Here is a 20,457-nt window from a genome sequence, read left to right as displayed (position 1 = left end):
GGAAATGAGGGAAGGGAATAAATACTTAATAAATGCCTACTATGTGCTGGGCAATGTACTAAACACTATATGATATGATCTCATTTGATTCTGACAATAATCCTGGTAGGTGGTTGTTTTATGATCCTCATGTTACAGTTGAGGAAACTGAGGCAAGTAGATATTAAATTATTTGCTCAGAAACACAAACTCCAGTTAGCGTTTAAGATCAGATTTGAACTCAGGACTTCCTGACACCAGGCCCAGCACTTCATTTACTATAATAAAAAATAATTACTTAAATTCTTTCAGAGTTCACTCGACAAATGGAAGCGTTCCTCAGTCTTGTATAGACTACTCAACCACCCCCAAGTAGAGGATAATGTTCTGCTTCCATGAACAATCAGAGAAAGGGAAACATGAATCCAGTTCTGGCACAATTTCTTCTCCTTAATAAAGGAAAGGCCACTCCAAACCAACTACTAAATGGGTCGTTTTGTCTGTAAAATTCTATTATTGTTTTGGAGACTAACAAGAAATCCGACCTGTAGTCATACCATAAATAAAGATTGTTAAACTCTCTTCATCTTTCAGCTATTATTATTAAATAAAAAAGAATGAATGATTAATTCCCTTCTGCCCCTTGTCTAAGAATTTCTACAAAGAGCATTTTTCCAGGTTGCCTCACAATGCCAAATGTAAAGCAATAAGATTCTAATGAATTCTGAAAATCTATCCTAAGACAGAAGGAAGAAAATATTTTTAAAGTTAAGTGTAAAATTTTCAAATAAAGTTATGAGTCATCCAAGGCTATAAAGGAATGACTAGGGAGAGGAAGAAAAGAAATAGTACTGGAAAGATAGTAATAGGATATTATAATTTATTTCATAATATGTCTTGAGTTATGTCATCTTTTATAGGAAGCCACCCACCTAAAATATCCCTCTTAACTCTTGTGCCTAAACTCTATTATTATTTCCTATTTATTCTATATTTGTAGTATTAAGAACACCCTGCCTGTTGAGTTCCCTGGTATAATTAAACCATTGATTCAGAATCTTGGGAATTAGACAAAAGTAAATACATTATTTCTGATGAATGAATGAAATATACTTATTGTTTCATATGTGCCAAGCAATAGGAATAGAGAGGTAAAATCTAGCAAGCTCCTGCTAGCACTTTAATGGATGGCAAACTTAGAAGAATAGCTAATAATTGGATTTAATCTTTGAGGACAAAGGAAGTACCAGGAAACTCAACTGACAGGATGTTATTAATAATACAAATTTTCCATCTGTTTCTTTGTCAGTACTCAACCAACCCTGACCTCACTAGTCAAGGACCTCACAAATTCTTAGCAGGACAAGTGAAATAGTCTTCTCATTGATTTCTCTGCTTCCAGGCTCTTCCCTCTTTTATCATCCTTCATGCAGTTGCCAAAATGATTCTCCTTTTTTTGTTTTGCTTTTGTTTTCATTTTAAACAAAATGATCATTTTAAACTACAGGACTATGTTGCCTCAGAAGTGAAATAGAAACACCTCCATTTAACACTTAAGTCCCTTTACCATTTGCCTCCAACCTATTTTTTCAGGTCGATCATTATTACACTTCTTTCTTACATGAACACTAACTCTCTATATTCTAGCTCAAAAGGTCTAATTCCTGTTCCCTATATATAATACTCCATTCCCCATTCTTTTGCCCTTGCATAGACTGCCTTCCATGCCAGGAATGTTCTCTCTTCACCTCTACATCATGGAATCCCTAGCTTTCTTGGAAGCATTATTTAACAACTCCCACAATAAGCCTTTCCTGATTCGTCATTGATACCTCTCCCCATTATTGTGTTTCTATTCCGTGTTTATTTTGTATACACTTATTACATTTATCTGTATAAATGCTGTTTCCCTCTAATAGTGTGCAAACTCCAGAGGACTTTTCTTTTTTCTTTGCCTTTGTACATCTACTCCCTAGCTCAATGACTGATATAAAATAGTTGCCTATTTTTTTTTGGTAATGGAAATGGAAATGATTAATAGGGATGGAACTAATTTATTTCTGGAAGAGAACCTAACAAAACTTTGTTTTATGCAGACTGTCCTAGACAGGGATGGTTTTGGAAAGAGGAAATGCCAAAGAACACAGGACATATTGTCCAAGAACAAGGACTTCTCTGAGGCATGAGAGAAAATAATTCTACTAATATTAGGATTAGTTGTATTCCATAAAGAATTTCCTTTTAGCTATAGAACAAGGGGAATGAGGTCCCACATTTCTAGTTATCTCTAGGCTTTAAAATTACTTTTCTGGACCTGATGGTTCCATTCAGGTTCTCTCTGTTTCTATCATTTTCTAAGACTGTGCACTTGACGGGTTCTTTAGTTTCGAGGTGTCCTCTGTTTTCCTCCAACCTCTCTCTGGGAAATATCCAAGCACCTGACTACATTTGCATTAATGGGCTATTCTGGTGGGCAATAAATGAGCTGGGAGCTCTAGCATCCCAGATGAGACACAAACTATGAGTCTTTTTCTTTAAAGTACAGACTCTTGACTCATACAAATAGAACCTTGAGCATCTATGAAGTCACATACTACACCCAATGCTTTGCCAAGATGTTTTTTTTTTCATTCACCATTTTATCATTCATTAAGGTCTACTTGGATGCTTTGCCATTTCTAATTTTATTGAAAGCAGCTGGTCTGTAAAACACTACTGGTTCCTAGTAGAGCTCATTGGCTAATCCAGAGAGAAGATTTAGCTACAAATACCTAAAGGTAAATATGAGTGACAAATATAATACTATTCACTATCCCTCATAGGTAACTCTTCAAAATAAGGCTTATCAGAGCAAAAAAAAAGTGATAAAAGCTGATTACAGTAGTCAATTCCCCTATATAGCTGTATTATAGCAGACAATTTTAGACTAGGAAATATAATATCATTCATCAATTCACTGACACATTTTTGGCCCATGTTCTGAATTTAACAATGGCTTCTCTGCTGGGCCATCCTAGAACATCCTTCGATACTGGGGCATCTCAGCACCCTGTAATTCTGAGCTTTATTCACCTTAAAATATCCCTCTGTGAGACCCATTCTGCTTTCCTGGTGAATTCTTCCTACATCTCCATCTTTTGAAGTAGCCAAAGTCAGATAGCCTTCATCCTTCTCCTGGACTTCTGTCCTTTATGGAATTAAAAACTATCCTTCCATCATCTTCCCTTTACCCCTAATTTTCAGTCCCTTTATATTGAATAGATCTTATTTCTTTCTTTCCTTCAACTTGTTTTTTGTTGGAAAAAATACATATAAAATGCAAAATCAATCTTTGCTATACAGATTATTAACAAAGGAATGGATGAAAGTCAAATTTAAGGAAATATGCAAGGGGATTGAGAGCCAGTCCTAGAGACTCAAGATTCTGGGTTCAACTCTGGCCTCAGACACAACTAGGTGTGTGACCCTGGGCAAGTTATTCAACCCCCATTCTTCTACCTTGGAACTTATGGGAATTAATAATAATAATTAATAAAATAATAATTAATAATGGGAATTAATACCCAGTATTAATTCTAGGACAATAGATAAGGGTTTTAAAATTTAAAAAGATGGATGGTATCCCAAAAAAGTCTCCCAAATGTTAAGACATCATAAAATATATTTGTTTTGGTTTTTAATTTTAGAAGGTAGATAAACAATAAAAATGAAAGCAGAACTATACTACAAACATTGATTGTAGAAACCACTTGCCATTTAACAATATCTCTCCTATTGATAAGGGAAATTTAAATTTTAAATAACATAATTTCTGACCTCAGTGAGTTTATCATCTGAAGAACCCATGAGTATGTGGAGTCTTTTTGGTTGGCTGAACAAAAGCAGCCAAGGGAAATTAGGAATCAAATGTTCCATATATATATATATATATATATATATATATATATATATATATATATATATATATATATATATATATATATATATATACACATACACACACACACACATATATATAATGTATGTATGTATGTATGTATGTATATATTTAAAACTTTTCAAGGAAAAGAAATTTGATACTTTGACAACTCAATGACCTCATCCATATGGTATGTAACTCATCAGATATGGTAGTAGTCTCTCGGTAACTGAGAATGACGATTGTCTTTGTGCATTTTCATCTATGGTGTATAGATGAGTGTGCACAAAGACACTTGTGCATGAAGGAGATTTAAGTGGAAAAGTCGATGCACAGAGACAGCCCCACTCTCTCAGCTTTGGAAGCCTGGGTCCATTGGCACGAAAAGTTGTTACACCTGGAGACTTCCTCAGCTGCATTGGATGGCCATGTTGTCTTTTGTGCTCCAACACGCCCTAAGCACTCCACAGTGCTCTGCTGCGTCACCATCTCAGCCGTTGAACCTTCTTATTGGTTTCTTCCATCTGTTCATCAGATATAGATCCCAACTTATCAATGATTTCTTACCCTGTGTGACCCTCATCCATCTCCTCCTGCATATTGCAAACATAAGAACCACTCCGTGTTGAGATCTTTCTTCAAGATCTCTTGAAAGCAGAATACATGAACTATCTACAGAGTATTCTGTTAATCAGAGAACCAGACCACCTCTTTGTTTTCCCATAAAATACAGTTTCTCCATTAATATATTCATATAACTCATGGACAAGAAAAGAAAGATAAATAAGCATATTTCTGTGAAAGGTATATTTGTATATGTATATTTGTGTGGGGATGAATATAGGTGTTTGTGTATTTGGTCTGTAGTAAGCCACACATAGTCAGGAGACTTGGATTTGAGTCCTGCCTCAGACAATCCTAGCCATGTAGCCACAGATACCTCTACTGTAATCAGTCAATAAATATTTTTGAGTGGCTATTAAGTGTCAAGCTCTATGATAAGCACTGAGGGAACAAAAAGAGGAAAGAGACAGTCCCTGACCTTTGTAAAACTCAAAAAGCTCTAGAAAGGTAAATATCATTTATTTTTCCTTTGGGGGAGAAAAAAAGAACATCAGATCTGTGGCTACATTAGTTTAGAGAACTTACAGTCTTGGAGAGTCATGAAACACCAAGAGGTTAAATGACTAACTCAGAGTCAACCAGCCAGCAGTGGTCAGAAGCACATCATAACCCCAAACCTTGCTGATTCTGAAGCTAGCCCTCCAATAACTATTCTTGGTTCCTAAATCTGCTTGTTGAATACTGATACTTTTAGAAAGCTCAGGGTAGTTCTGCATTACATTTGTGAAAATTCGCTTTAATATCATACAAAGGTTAGTTGTTGTTAAATGTAGCTGACTATGAACACGTCTTGCCTAGATCCCAGAGCTATGGATTGCCTGAGGGTGAAACCAATTTTTTAAAAATAGAGAAAGAAAATAGCTATTCCTGGAGTCTGATTTCCTGAGCAGACTTTAGCATTTCCAAGCCTATCTGCCCCCCTGCCATTCTCTCTATACTCAAAACTCTTATGTACCTGCTTCTGCAGGCTATATCTTCCATGAAGTTCGGTGGCTGGTGAAATATATTTAAACCCTCTTCCACCACCCCTGCCTCTCACACCTCAGTATTATGTGGTGAACTCCAGATTGCAATATCCTTGCCAAAGTCAAAGACCCACAAGATTTGGTAATTTTACTTTAGTAATTCTTTGTAATTCAGGTCCACATTTTTCTACTTCTCCTCACCATAAACATAAAAATATATTAAAAGCATTCTCTCTCCTTCTATTATGACCAAAACCTCGTGTCACTCTACCAAAAAACTCCATCAAGGCTAACTTCAATCAATTCATCACTGTTCTTGAGATTGAATAATTCAACCACTTCCCATTCAAGTACTTGTATAATCATAAACTTAGCATCTTCCACTGTCTTCCATTTGGAAAGCTTGAGAATTATTTAATCCTGTAAATGTTTTGATTCTTCTGATGTCCATTTGTAATAATTAAAATGGTTGAGGATATAAACTGTAGTGATTAAAATAGTGGAAGACTTAATTTGTGATAGATATAAGACTGGATGAGTAAATTGTGACCGCAGAAATATGTTTTTTATATTAAAAATAAAGTGGTCACCAATGAAATATTCCCAATTATGAAATATATCCAAGTCAACTGGGTTTTATAGAGATTTTAATTAATTAATACAATGAGGAATTAAAGAAGGAGAGAGAGAATAAAAGAGGAATAAGTATGAAGGGCCTTAGCCAACATGGCCTAGACCTGAGTCTTAAGAGATCAGTCAGTCTTTAATCACTCACCACAAGATCTGTCCAAGCAAGGCTTCTAGTGATCAGAGAGGCACCAGCTGCAATTCAGACTTCCCAGCTGACTGTCCCAAGAGAGACCCAGGAGAGACAGAGTCTCCTTAGAGGGAGTTCCAGTCGGAGTCCTCCTCAAAGGGAGTTCCAGCCAGAGACTGTCCCAAGAGCCTGTTTCCTGAGCTCTCCCCCAACAACCTCCTTAGAGACTGTATTCAAGAGACTGTTCTTTTTAGGAGACTGTCATCTCCTTATATAGGGAATTTTCTCCTATGTCACCTCCCCTAAGTTCTCCCATCTACCAATCACAGTAGACATTTTTCAAAGGACAGCCCATTCTTAGTTCACACCTAAGAAGCTGTAAAATTCTGAGCAATTCACACCAGGAAAGCTCTGAGTAAGTTTTTCACCTCTTTGTTCCTTGTAAATTCACAAGTTGCTTGACCTTTATAGGTACTTAGCCCCCTTTTGTATTAGTCCTAAAATAGGCATGGCTTAAAGAACTTTTTGTCTTACTATAAGTATGGGTTTAAGTACTTTTCATTGTTCAGCAAAGAGTTTACAACTTTATCTTCTGCTAGGGCAGACTTAAGTAGGGGTGGAGTAGAGGTCTCACATTCCTGATCTAAGTAGAGTTCTCACATTCCTGATCTAAGTACCAAATGGGGAATGGTCCCAATGGGGAATGGTCTTAACCCAACCTTATGAAGTAGGGTCTGAGAATTTTTTAAGGTTCACACATTGAGATTTTGATATATTGCAAGTTGGCAGAAGAAATTAAATGAGAATTTGGGGGGAGTTTTCTTGAAGCTGCAGACAACATGCAAAGCCAGAAGACAACACAGAAAAAGTTTAAAACTCAGAAATACATAAAACATATGTATAGTATTGCATAAAATCAAAAATTTTATCTTAAATATATATTAAGTTATATTTAATGATGTGACTATACATGATTTCTTTAACATTAAAATGGGTAAAATGTTAAAAATTTGCAAAAAAGAACAGGAAATCCATGAAATGACACAAAAGCTAGAAATGTAGAGACATCTTTAAAAGTTTAGTAAATCAGAAAGGCATATGAGGTACTGAAAACATCCCATAAGAGAAAAAAAAGCATATTTTCCCTGGGTATGGAAAGTCAAAAAAATTTAAGGAGTTTTTCAAGATGTCCCTAACTTCAATGATGTGGAAGGGATACCTGTACACTGTGTGTACAGTGAACTGTTTTCTAAAAAGGAAATTAGATTATTGTTCAAAAAATTAATTTCTGTGAACACATGTTGGTGCTGAATGGATGGAAGGAAGATTTAGAGAGAAGGAGGGATGGACAGAGAGAATAAGGAAAGAAACATGTACTCCCTTACTTCAAAATCATCACTTTTCTCACTATATCCTCTAAAGTGTTTCCTTTATTTTTCAAAGAACCTTGACAGTAGACTAATGTGTATATCTTCCAGTTCTTTTTTTACTTTTGAATGTACTTCATCCAGGTCTAGTAACTTGAATTCATTGAGAGCAAGTAGGTACTTTCTTGCTTCTTGTTTACCTGGAGCTTTAGAATCCTGTTAAGCATCACTTTAAAGATGAGAAGTCTATGACTCCTAGAAGGGAAGTGATGAATTTCCAGAGGTAGATATAAGAGCTGAGATTTGAATCCAGATTCAAAGCCTTCTACTTAGTAGAGAAGGGGGACCATTAGGAACTTGATTACCTCTGATCACCTCATCATAGACCCATCCAACCCAAGTAGTGGTCCTTTTTTATATACTTCTCTTTCCTCTAAAATTTTTATATACTTTGCTTTCCTCTAAAATTCCTCTAATTTATGCTATCTTTCTATGAAAGTCCTTAGAAAGATAGAATAATTTAGTGCCCATTAAACATACTCTGGATCAGACAAGAGAAAGCCAAATAATACAAACTTTTTTCATCTATACTCCAGGCTCATGAGTGTTTTTAGTTTTATTGTCTTGGCAGGTTGAAACATAAAAAGTTTTTTTTTTAAGTTTTTATATATTGTTACAATAAATGGATTCTGTGTCCATTCCACCAGCTCAGCAGCTAAAATTTCCCATGAAGAATAATAAAAATGATAGTGCCATGCCTTCCCTGTTAGCTTCATGGAATATCAGATATTTCTAGCAATGTAGCTTACAATTGGATATTTCAGAGAAAATGAAACTGAAGTTCCCATTTTTCTGACTACTGGCCAGAACCAATTTTTTTTCTCTGTCTTTTCAGTTTCTTTCTTGAAGGCACTTTTCTTTCTTAGGCACTTCTTGGGAAAACCATTTCCCATTTCAGTCAAGGAAGACACAAATGACTAACTTGACCTTGGAGTGTTCTAATAGTAGTAAGTGCAGTGATGAATTTGCTAGATATTCTGTTAAATGTTAAGGATGCAAATATAAGCCAAAAGATATTCCTTTCCCTAAAGGAGTTTATATTCTAAAGAAGAATAATTCAATCTAATCATTGGAAGAACCTATTACCAAAAGGTGTTTTTCTCTACTAAGAGTCTCTACTTCATGTTCTAATACTCAAACAATATCCGATAAGTCTTAGAGTAGTTTTTACGTTTGCATTTATGCTTTAATTCTCTTGCCAAGTGTCAGTGGATTGTTTTATTGATTCTGATGTTCTGAACCATGATTCCATTGGTTTGGGGAATTCATGCCCACAATTCTCTCCCTCCTTCTGAAAAAAAAGACTTGCTGTTCAGTTGTCTCAGTCACATCCAACTCTTTGTGATCCAGAAGACCACCCTCTTCATGGGGTTTTCTTGGCAAGGGTACTGGAATGGTTTGTCATTTCCTTATCCAGGGGATTAAGACAGAGGTTAAGTGACTCACCCAGTCACATACCTAGCAAGTATCTGGGGTTTGATATAAATGTAGGTCTTTCTCACTCTGGGCCCTGTCTATCCATGAAACCACCTAACAGCCTATTAAATGAATAAATTATCTCCAAACAAGCAAAACATATTGGTCTCAAAGAAAGGATGCATATAGAAAATCTAATGTCCACAGGTATTCCAGAAGAACATGGCAAGTCAAAATATGAACATCAAAATGCGAGAGAATTGTTTACAATTTCTGAACATAGAAAACAAAAAACTAGTAAAAACAATCCAGAGAGCCTCTCAACAAGACAAAACAAAATTTACAAAAACAAAAAACTACATTACTTAGGCACCAGAAAAACAAAGAAGACAGTATGTGTTTTTCAGCTTATATATTATTCAGACATGCATTTAGATTAGATTTTTAAAAAACCCTTACCTTCTGACTTGGAATTGATACCAAGTATAAATTCCATATCATAAGAGTAGTAAGGACTAGGTAATTGCGGTTAAGTGACTTGCCCAGGGTCACACAACTAGGAAACCAGATTGGAACTCAAGACATTCCATCTCCACGCCTAGCTTTCTATCCATTGAGATATTTAGCTCTCTTAAGATCAGATATTCTTAACATTTCGTTTAATAGGCCTTGTTGGCAGTTTAGTGAAACCTATTCACTACTCCTCAGAACAACGTTTTTAGATGTATAAAATAAAATACATGAGATTATGATATAAAACAATTATATTTAAAATAGTTATCAAAACATTAAAAATTAACAAATTCACAGATATCCTGAAATCTAAGTTTCTCCAAAACATAACACATTGGGTCAATCTGATAACAGACATCTCTTCAACAGTAACTGTAGATCAATAATGAGTTGAGCCTAGAACTTACTAGGAAGGAGAAATCAGTCTAGATCACATTAATTTCAGTTTATTATAGTAACTAAAATCTGTGAGCTATAATTTAAAAGGCAGAAAACGTAGTGCAGGCTATAAATCTCTCCCCCAATAACCTGACATTGTACTTGAAATCCCAACATTGTAATCATTCTTTGAGTTAAGAACTTATAGCTGCAGAAATACTTCACCAAAATGCAAATATCTTACTAGTGACACACTGACCTGAATGTGGTTGTTAAAATAATTAGCTTTCGTTTTGAAAAGAAAACCAAGTGGTTCTCTAAGGGTCATGTAGTAAGGTTTTAAGGAAAAGGAGTAAAGATAAATGAAATATATATATATATATATATATATATATATATACATATATAACATATATATGTGTGTATATATATATACACACTGTTGGTTCTGCAAAGAAAAATGCTTTGGGTGGATAAGGGAGGAAGAAAAAATCAATAAGATTACACAAAGTAATTGAGTACCTATGAGCAAAGGAATTACCAATGCAGGTATAGAGACAGGATGTCCTGAGTTTAAATCCAGACTCAGATAATTTAACAACTAAGCCACCCTAGACAACCTGCCTCAGCCTCAGTTTCCTCAACTGTAAAATGGAGATAATAACATCTACCTTGCAAGTTGTAAGAATCAAATGAGTTATTTAAAGGAAAGGAAAAGGATGAAGGACAGAACAAGAAGAAGAAAGAAGAACAGGGAGGCTATTCTGGTGCCTGGCACATAGTAGAACTAGATAAATGCTTATTACATTTTCTTACCTTGCCTTATTCTCTTTTCACATAGAAAAGTGGGTTTAGGAATAGCTTGTGTGTGTGTGTGTATGTATGTGTATATATATATACACATATGTATATATATGTATATATATACATATATATGACTTAATTGTGAGATCAAGATGAACTCTACAAATTGCAAAGACGCCTTCAGATTGAGAAAACATTAGAAAATAAATATTAAGGTTTCTAAAAGAAAAAAAATCCTAAATTCCCATGAAGGGCCACTTCTTAAATCATAAAATAGCAGTTTTTTCTTGTAATTTATTTCATAAACCTGAAAAAAAAGGAATTTTATCTCTGGTTTCTAGAGATCAGCAATGATTGGAATAAATGATTGAGGCAATAGACTAGTGAATAGAGCCCCATGCTCATCTGACCTCTCTCTCTCTTTTCTCTTCCTGAGTTGATAATATCAGAGAATTCTCTTCATTTTTATTATAATTTTATCACCTCTGTCTAGGAAAATAGCTGAATCTGAGAATTGCTTATTTTCTGTCAATATTTCTCATGGGAAAAATATATCTTCCTTTTTGAAGAATGTTTCTTTCTTTTATACAAAGTAGCTTCAACACATTTGCTTATTTATTTTTTTCTGGCTCTTTTTAATAATAGAATTTATTTACAAGCATTTCAGTCCCTCCCTTCCCTTCCTGAATCCAGTAAACAGATTGTATATATCAATTGTGTTACAGATAAAAGAGTGGTTGCCATAAACTGTGACCACGAAAATGTGGGTTTCAAGACTGTGAATGGCCAAAAGCTGTAAAGATAATTTTTAGTGTCTTGATTTTATATCAAAAATAAGTGGCTGCCATGGGAAAAATTCCCAAATATGAAATACCCAAGTCAGCTGGGTTTTATGGAGATTTTAATTAATATAAATAAAGGAATTAAGGAAAGGGAAAGAGACAGAGTAAGAGGAAATAGGAAAAGGCTAGGGATTGGCCTAGGCTTTTCTCCTTAAGAGAGAAACTAAGTCAGTCTTTAATCACTCACCACAAGATCTTTCCAAGCAAAACTCTAGTGTTCAGAGAGACCCTCCAGTTCAGTTCCTGAGCTCAACTAATTTCAGCCATGAAGTTCACCAACCCCAGCTCTCAGTTCCTGACCTCCTTTTAAAGAGAATTTTCTCTTATGTCACCTCCCCTAAATTTTCACATCTACCAATGACAGTAGATGTTTTCCACAAGACTGACCATTCTTAATTCACATCTTCTTTGTTAATCACCTTCTCTGGGTAGACTAAAACTTCACACCTCTTTTGTTAAACTTGCCTTTTGTTTGCTTGACCTTTCAATGATTAATTTGACCTTCATAGGTACTTAGCACTCTTTTGTATTAGATCTAAAAATAGACCTAGCTTTAGGGCTTGGCCTCACTATAATATTGGTTGGGGACTTTTTTCATTTTTCAGTAAGGAGTTTTACAACTTTCTCTTCCCCTTAAGGCATGCCTAAGTATGGGTGGAGTAAGATTAAGTTCTCACATACATATGACTTTCTATCTAATCTCTTGCTAGAGTTCATTCTAAACATTCATTCTGATGTTTGTTAGATCTTTACAAAATTTCTGCTTCAGCTTATTTGCTCTCTATGATTCTTTCCTTTTTCTTGAGTACCTACTTTTGAAAATCACTGCTGTCTCTTTAAAAGTCTGTGCTGTATTCAGGATAGTGCTTAGGCAAAAGGTGATTGGGCCTTGCACAGGAAACTAGGCCTTAGGATTTCAAGAAAAAAAAAAGGATAGTAGGTGACCTCCTTTTCTCCTCTGTATCATTCCTTTAATCATCTGGCTAATGGCTTACCTTTATAGAATTTTGTTGGACCTGGCTGCTTTGAGAACACAGTCCAACCCCCTTTTTTTTCATTCTAGCTATTCAATTCCAATGTCTTGTGCACAGAAATCTTTAGGATTTTTAGCTAAAGTGGGCAACAGTGAATAATGGAAGCAAAAATGATTTCTTGTATCTCTAATCCAAAAAAAAATTGCAATTGCTTCCACTGTATCAAAATCCAAAGAATTCTTGCAGATGGCTTTGTCATCTGAATTAAGTTGATTCCCTTATTGTACAATGGTAAAGCCTACTTCTGAGTTAATGATGCATTTTGGCTTTTAATACCCTAGTGGTTGAAAGAACTGTAATGAATCTTACTGACTTGAATTTCAGGGCATGAACCTGCTAATCAATGATTTGGAAAAGTCACCTTCAAGGTTGTCAAAGTGCTACATTATTCTTTATTTCTACTAGTGTGGAGGTCAGTCTCCTTTTTTTCTTGTTCTTGAAGATGTGTTTTTATTTCAGGCAATATCATTGAAGTGTTCAGTATCCTATCAAAAGTTAAATAACATACTGTAATTGTTTTCATGGGAATTATTAGTCTATCCCCATCAGGTTACAATTCACAATATCCAACTATAAAAATGTCCAGGCAGAAAAAAAGGTTTATCATAAACAATATAGTTCCCTCTTTTATAGATTAGACATTTTTCTGTTATGATTAGTGTCTTTTTCTTTGACTTCTGAGTACTGTGGAAGGCATATGAAGCCAAAGATATTCCCAGCATTTCATTTTCACTACCTAGCCATTTTCAATGGTAACCCTCTTGGGAAAAATATGTGATAGGAGATAGAACTCATGTCACAATGGCATTATGAATATGGTATCTTTTATCTTCTCTCTTCTTAATTTGCATGAGTATCTAAATCAGTGCAATTTCAATCCAGGCTGGCACCCATGTATTTTCAAAGGTCCTGGTGTGCCTTAATATGCCCAAATTATCGTTGTGAATGTAAAGAAGCAACATCTGATTTGTGCCAAGATAGGAAGGCCCAGAAAGCATCTTGTCCAGAGACTTGCTGTGGTTTAGTCAATATTTCACTTTCACCTCAAATCCCTTTTGCCAGGTAAGAGGTGTTCTCTTGTGAGCATTTGCAGTGAATTCTCTAAATTGTTGGGAACTGCAATGCACACTTGATTTACTGGCCAAATCAGATTGAGCCAGAGCAGGTCAAAACTTCTGTTGGATTTTAAGTAACTGGTTAAATTCTAAAGGACCCAACTGGCCCCCAAGGCAATAACAGGAAGATATATTTTCAGAGAGGCAGTCCTTTTTTAAGGAGATGGCAAAGTTTAAATTATAAAACTCTAAGTATTTGTCTGGTTTTTAGTAGTGCTATTATAGCAGATGTACCTCAGGGCACATGAATTTATTCCAAAGGCAAGGTCAGTGGCTCACCATTTTTTAACTGTGTCTAACTGAAGTCTCTTTTATTATGACTGCAGGCAAATAGTGTGCTCTCCAAGGTCCTGATGTGGTATTTCCTTATCGCCAATAGCCCCACTGAGAGAGAAGACAGCAATTTCTTTGAACCAGGCACCCAATCTGATCATCCCAGGCTCAACCAGGAATTAATGGAAGAGAGTAAAATGAGACATGACTTACCATGTTTACTTTGTTCTCTTTATCTACAAGGCTCAAAAGGTACTTTTGTCAACTTGAGAAATGATAACAATGCCAGAAACCAACCCTACCTATCCCCACTTGTGTTCTGACCCTATTAGATTTTATAAATTACAGAGAAGGGTATGGCAGTATATGAGAAAGAGATCTGAAAATTATTCTTACTCTGTTAAAGAATAATCCTATTTTCAGATGAGAAAGAAACCTAGTGTCACAATGAGCAGCAAAATTTGCACTCATTACTACAGATATCCTTTGGGAATTTAAGCTCTGAAGTTTTCAGTCATTTCTTCATTAAAACAAGCTTCCTTTCAGCTTGTTTTGAATGAATTCAATTCAATCCTATAAACACTCATTAAGCATTTATTATATGGCAAATAGGTTGATAGGTATTGAGAAAACAAAGACAATTTTAAAAGGGCAGTTCCTGTCATTGAGTAACATTATTAAGTAATGAAAAGAATAGTAATAATTATATAATATACATGATACAAATAATATCAGTGCCAGATACCAAATCTGAAAAGAACACACAACATAGCTCACAATCAACTCACAAACATCCACCCCTGAGCTGTAATCAGAAATTAACCTAGATATACCAAGAACTAAGACAAATTTACAAGAAATCAAATCATTCCCCAACTGACAAATGGTCAAGGGATATGAATAGGCAGTTTTTAGATGAAGAAATCAAAACTATCAATTATCATAAGAAAAAATCCTAAACCCCTCTGATTAGAGAAATGTGAGACAAAATAACTCCAAGGTACCACCTCATGTCTAACAGAGTAACCAATATAACAGTAAAGGAAAATAATAAATGTTGGAGGGGACATGGCAAAATTAGGACATGAATACATTGCTGGAGGAATTGTAAATTGATCTTGCCATTCTGGAAGGCAATTTGGAATTATGCCCAAAGGGCTTAAAAGAATGTATGTCCTTTGCTCTTTGATCCAGTCATACCACTGCTGGGTTTATATCCTAAAGAGATCATAAGGGGAAAGACTGTACAAAAATATTTATAGCCATGCTCTTTGTGGTGGCAAAAAATTGGAAAATGAGGGGATGCCCTCTGATTGGGGAATGGATGAACAAAGTGTGATATTTATTGATGATGGATTACTATTATGCTCAAAGAAATAATGAATAGGAAGGATTCCATATGAACTGGAATGATCTCCAGGAATTGAGGCAGAGTGAAAGGAGCAGAACTAGGAAAACCTTATACCCAGAGATTGATACACTGTGGTACAATCGAATGTAATGGACTTCTGTATTAGCAGCAATGCAATGATCCAAGACAATTCTGAGGGACATAGGAGAAAGAATACTCTCCACATCCAGAGAAAGAACTGTGGGAGTAGAAACACAGAAGAAAAACAACTGCTTGATCACATGGCTCGATAGGGATATAATTGAGGATGTAGACTCTAAACAATCACCCTAGTGCAAATATTAATAATATGGAAATGGGTCTTAATCAATGACACATGTAAAACCCAGTGGAATTGCCCATTGGCTATGGGAGAGGGGTGGGAAGAGGGGAGGGAAAGAACATGAATCATGTAACCATGGAAAAATTGTCTTAATTAATCAATTAAATAGAAATTTTAAAAAATAATGTATGTCCTTTGATCCAGCAATACCACTACTGGGTTTGTATTCCAAAGAGATTTTTAAAAATGCAAAAGGTTCTGTTTGTTATAGCTGCACTTTTTGTGCTGGCAAAAATTTGGAAAATGAGGTGATATCTCTTAATTAGGGAATGACTGAACAAATTGTGGTAGATGATTGTAATGGAATACTATTGTGCTATAAGGAAAGAAGAACTGCTTGATTTCTATTGGAATAGAAAAACTTACACAAACTGATGCAAAGTAAAAAAAGCAGAACCAGGACAATATTATATACAGTAACTAAAACACCGTGGGACAATCAAATGAAATTTACTTTGCTACTAAAACAATGCAATGATCCAGGACATTTCTGAAGGACTTATGAGAAAGAACACTATCCACATCTAGAAAAAGAACTGTGTGAGTAGAAATCCAGAAGATAACATGATTTATCACTTGTTTATAAGGATCTATGATTAGGGGGTTGGTTTTAAAAGATTATGCTATTATAAAAAAAGAATAATATGGAAATAGGATTTGAGTGATAATGTATGTATAACCCAGTGAAATTGCTCATGAACTCCAGAAGGGGAGAGGGAAAAGGGGAGGGAGACAATCATGTAACCATTAGAAAAAAAATGTTTAAATAAAAGGAAAATCAATTTAAAAAAGGAAAAAGAAATTAACCTAGAACTTTGCTAGAGGAAAAAAAGAACCCCCCAATAGTTTTTGACTATCTGAAATAGTAGATATAAATTATTTTTTGACACATCTGCTCCATAACTGACACCCTAGGAACTTGCTTTCTCTTGTCACTAGAATCAATTCTGAGCCTTCCATCTGGCTAGTCTTTTCTCCTTATAGATCATCCTCTCCTCTCTTCCTGTATCCTGCTGTTTTTTTCTCACTAATTCAGCTGGATCACCATCTAGGTCTTAAATCATTTACTAGAATAGACAGTGGAAAAGCATCTAGATGGTGAAATGGGGAAGATTTCAATCTACCCAGTGAAGCTCATAGTTATTCAAACCAGACTATTGATTGCTATGTCACTAGGGTCCTTTTGGATAGCAAGTCAGTGATTATTCATCTCACCTAGATTCAGATCAACAAGGCCATAGGGAATAATGTGGCATAATCTGGAGGCAGCATTTGTGTGGGCCAAGTTCTTTCTTTTTCCTTAGCTGTCAATCTTCAGTGTCCTTCAGGTGAACTGATTATTTCTATCTGAGTTTTAAAAATCAGAAAATGAGGTCCAGAGAGGTCAAGGGCTGGTCAACCCTGACATTTTTGACCCCTGAATTGTTCCACTGACTACCACTGAAGAATTTTCAAAGAACTAATCGTTTCTTACTTGGGCATCTCATTTAGGATAAGGTACATTGGTCTTACCAGGACTCCCAGGGCAATTCACCCTGAATGCCACATTCTTCTCTTCATATCCTAAATTGCTGAGGAACAGCTGGTGAGCTCTTAACCAAATGCTCAGCTTAACCCCCACAAGTGTCCATCTTCTAGATAAGTATAAAGTAGTTCTCACTGTAGTCTTTCATACTGACTTAAACTTATAAAATACTTCAGGAATCTTCAGAAGAAAAAGCATTTTTGAAGAAGAAATATTCAGCATTATAATGAAGTGAATTAGTTGTTTGTTTTAATGTGACTGGATAGAAACAGGATTAGAAACATTCATCCCATCCTACATCCCTCCTGGCACTATTTGAAAAATTAAGTCTGGCAACTCCATTTGCTTCTCTCAAAAGTGGAAGAAAAATAATGTATCATGTGCTCATCTAATTAGGCTGTTAGGTAAATTAATGAGATTACATGAAAAACATTTTCTCATACCACGTAAAAAAGGTCTCATAAGATTACTCTTATGAGTATATTGTAGTATGATTTTTAAAACTCTAGCTATAATTTTAAAATATGTATTTCACCCTCCCTCTAAAGATAATAATAAATGAAGCCTGGCTATGTCACTTATTATATATACATCATTGGATAAGTAACTTCATTCCCCCATCTGTAAAATGAAGTGTTTGAACTAGATGATCTTTAGGGTCATTTCCAGCTCTTAAATACATGATGCTATGGCATTTGTGTTAAGTGCTAAAATAAGAATCAATGGGTGGGGATTTTCCCTTCTGAGTTTCAGGGGAATTCAGATTTCTGACTTTCACAATGGTATTGGTAGTGGTATGGTACATGAAGCCAGGATGGCAGAGTAGAGCACAGAAGCTCAAAATCACAATGAGAATCCTCTCCAATAAATATTAAAATAACACCACAAAATGAATTCAGGAGTGAAAGAACCAATAAGGAGACAGTGAAACAACTTTCAAGAGGAAAAAAATCTAAAAGGCAGGCATAGAATATCTGGGACACTGGGGTGAGGGGAACACAGACAGTAGGAGGCTATACCAAGTGAGGAGCAAGACGAGAGGCCTACCTTCACCCACCCACCTCAAATCTGCTGTGCCAGGTTCGGAACCTGTACTCAAGTCAACATCCAGACCCTGAGCCCCTGCCTGGGCAAATAGAGGTCCAACCAACCCACATCCCTTGAAATACCAATCCTGTAGTGAAGTCTGGAATTCTAGCCCAGGGCAGTCTGTACTGAAGCAACTGGATCTGTGTGGGCCCAGAGCTAAGTGAGAAGTCCCAGTCTGGGCCTGTGGTAAGGGCATAGATCCCACTTTGAGGTTGTTGGTAGATCCAAAGGGGGTGGGGGTCCCCCCAGATCCTCTTGCCAAAATCTCAAGGTGGAGGCCCAGGCAGGGCAATCTACTGTGTGCCTGAGAAAATCAAGCTCACAGTGAAACCAAAAGCTGATAACTAATCCTGAGGCTAGAATTTGAGCAGTCCCTCATCTAATCCAGTACTGAGTGAGGTCAAAAGTTTATGCCTAAACCAGAGACAAGAACTTCAACTATCAGCATCTAAAGGGTTAATTAAATCAGCAGTGGGAGTTGGTTCTGAGCTCTCTGCACTCAGGCCATGACGCCATCTTGGAAGAACTGAAACTGCCAAAAACTTAAGAATAAAAGTAAGGATAGCATCAAGGAAGACCTAAAGCTAAAGAGGGTACTCAAACCTTGCAGAGAACAGAGCCTACCTATATAAAGGTAGGAAAGATGAGCATACAACAAAAAAAGCATAATAAGTACAAAGAATTTTTTATGGAGACAAAGAGCAAGATACAGACATAGAAGGGGACAGTGAAAACAAAGCAAACACATGCAAAGTCCAAAAGAAAATTGTGGATTGGACACAGATTCTGGATGAATTCAAGAAGCACTTCAAAATCCAATTAAAGTGGCAGAGAAAAAATGGGGAAGAGAAATGGAATAAATGATAAAGGAGACCCAAATGCTGACAGATTTAAATTGGGCATTAAAAATTAGAATTGAGCGACTAGAAAATAATGATTTCATGAAAAATAAAGAAATAATAATAAAACAAAACCAAAATAATAGGAAAGAACCCAGAAGAAAACATGAAGTATCTCATTGAAAACACAACTGACCTGAAAAATGCATCCAGGAGAAACAATTTAAGAATTATTGGACAACCTGAAAGCCATGATCAAAAGAAAAAATAAAATCTTGGACATCATAATGCAAGAAATTATCAAAGAAAACTCCCCAGATATTGTCAAACAAAAAATAAAATAGAAATTGAAAGAATCCACAGATCATCTCCAGAAAGAAATCCCCAAATGACACCTTCCAATAATATAATAACCAAATTAAAGAACCTCCAAGCCAAGGAGAAATGCTGCAAGCAGCCAGGGAAAAACAATCAAATACCATGAAACTACTATAAGAATCACACAGGACTTAGTAGCTTCCACATTAAAGGACCATGAGGCATAGAATATGCTATCCAGGGAGGAGAAAGATCTAGGTTTACAACCCAGAGTTACCTATCCCGCAAAACTGAATATACTCTTTCAGGAAGAAAAAAAATGGACATTCAATAAGATGGAAGATTTCTAAGCATTCTTGAGGAGTAAATCAGACCTACACACATGCACAAAAAAAAAAAAACTGAAGTTCAAACACAAGACCCAAGAGAAACTAAAAAGGTAAATAAGAAAAAAAAATTTAAGGGACTTAAGGTCAAAATGTTTGTATTTCTACATGGATATCTGTAATTCTCAACATTATTCTTAGTAGCAAAGCAGATAGAAGGAATATTCTTAGGGAGAGGATGGAGAAGTAAGCTAATTATGATGTGATATGTTAAAAAGAAATCAAGGGGTATAAAAGGAGATTGTACTGAGAGACAAGGGAAGGAAGAAATAGAATGGGGTATTTTATATAACTTCAAAGAGACATGAAATTATTAAATGGAGGATAAGATGAGGTTGGTGATGGGCAATACATATACTTTACTCACATCATACCTGGCTCAGAGAGAGAAAAACAAATATACTCATTGGGGTATAGAATTATGTCTTACCCTGCAAAGAAGGGGAATAAGACAAGGGAAGGGGGAGGTAATTGAAAGGAGGGAGAAGTGGGGGGGGTAATAAAAAGCAAAACACTGGTGA

At 35.6% G+C, this 20,457-nt stretch overlaps 1 long non-coding RNA gene across 2 annotated transcripts in view; it reads left to right on the top strand.

Annotated features, from left to right (window-relative positions):
* The first annotated feature begins 2,592 nt into the window (after window positions 1-2,592).
* Window positions 2,593-20,457, top strand: part of LOC103099504 (uncharacterized) — a 29,978-nt gene continuing 12,113 nt past the window's right edge. For both annotated transcript variants that reach the window (XR_001625269.2, XR_008912481.1), the window contains exons 1-3: window positions 2,593-2,756; window positions 12,983-13,070; window positions 14,100-14,298. This is a non-coding gene — a long non-coding RNA (uncharacterized LOC103099504). The remainder of the gene's footprint in view (window positions 2,757-12,982; window positions 13,071-14,099; window positions 14,299-20,457) is intronic.

Source organism: Monodelphis domestica, chromosome 5, assembly GCF_027887165.1.
Source record: "Monodelphis domestica isolate mMonDom1 chromosome 5, mMonDom1.pri, whole genome shotgun sequence".
In the NCBI taxonomy this organism is placed as follows: Eukaryota; Metazoa; Chordata; class Mammalia; order Didelphimorphia; family Didelphidae; genus Monodelphis; species Monodelphis domestica.
This window is presented reverse-complemented; position numbering and strand designations above follow the sequence as displayed.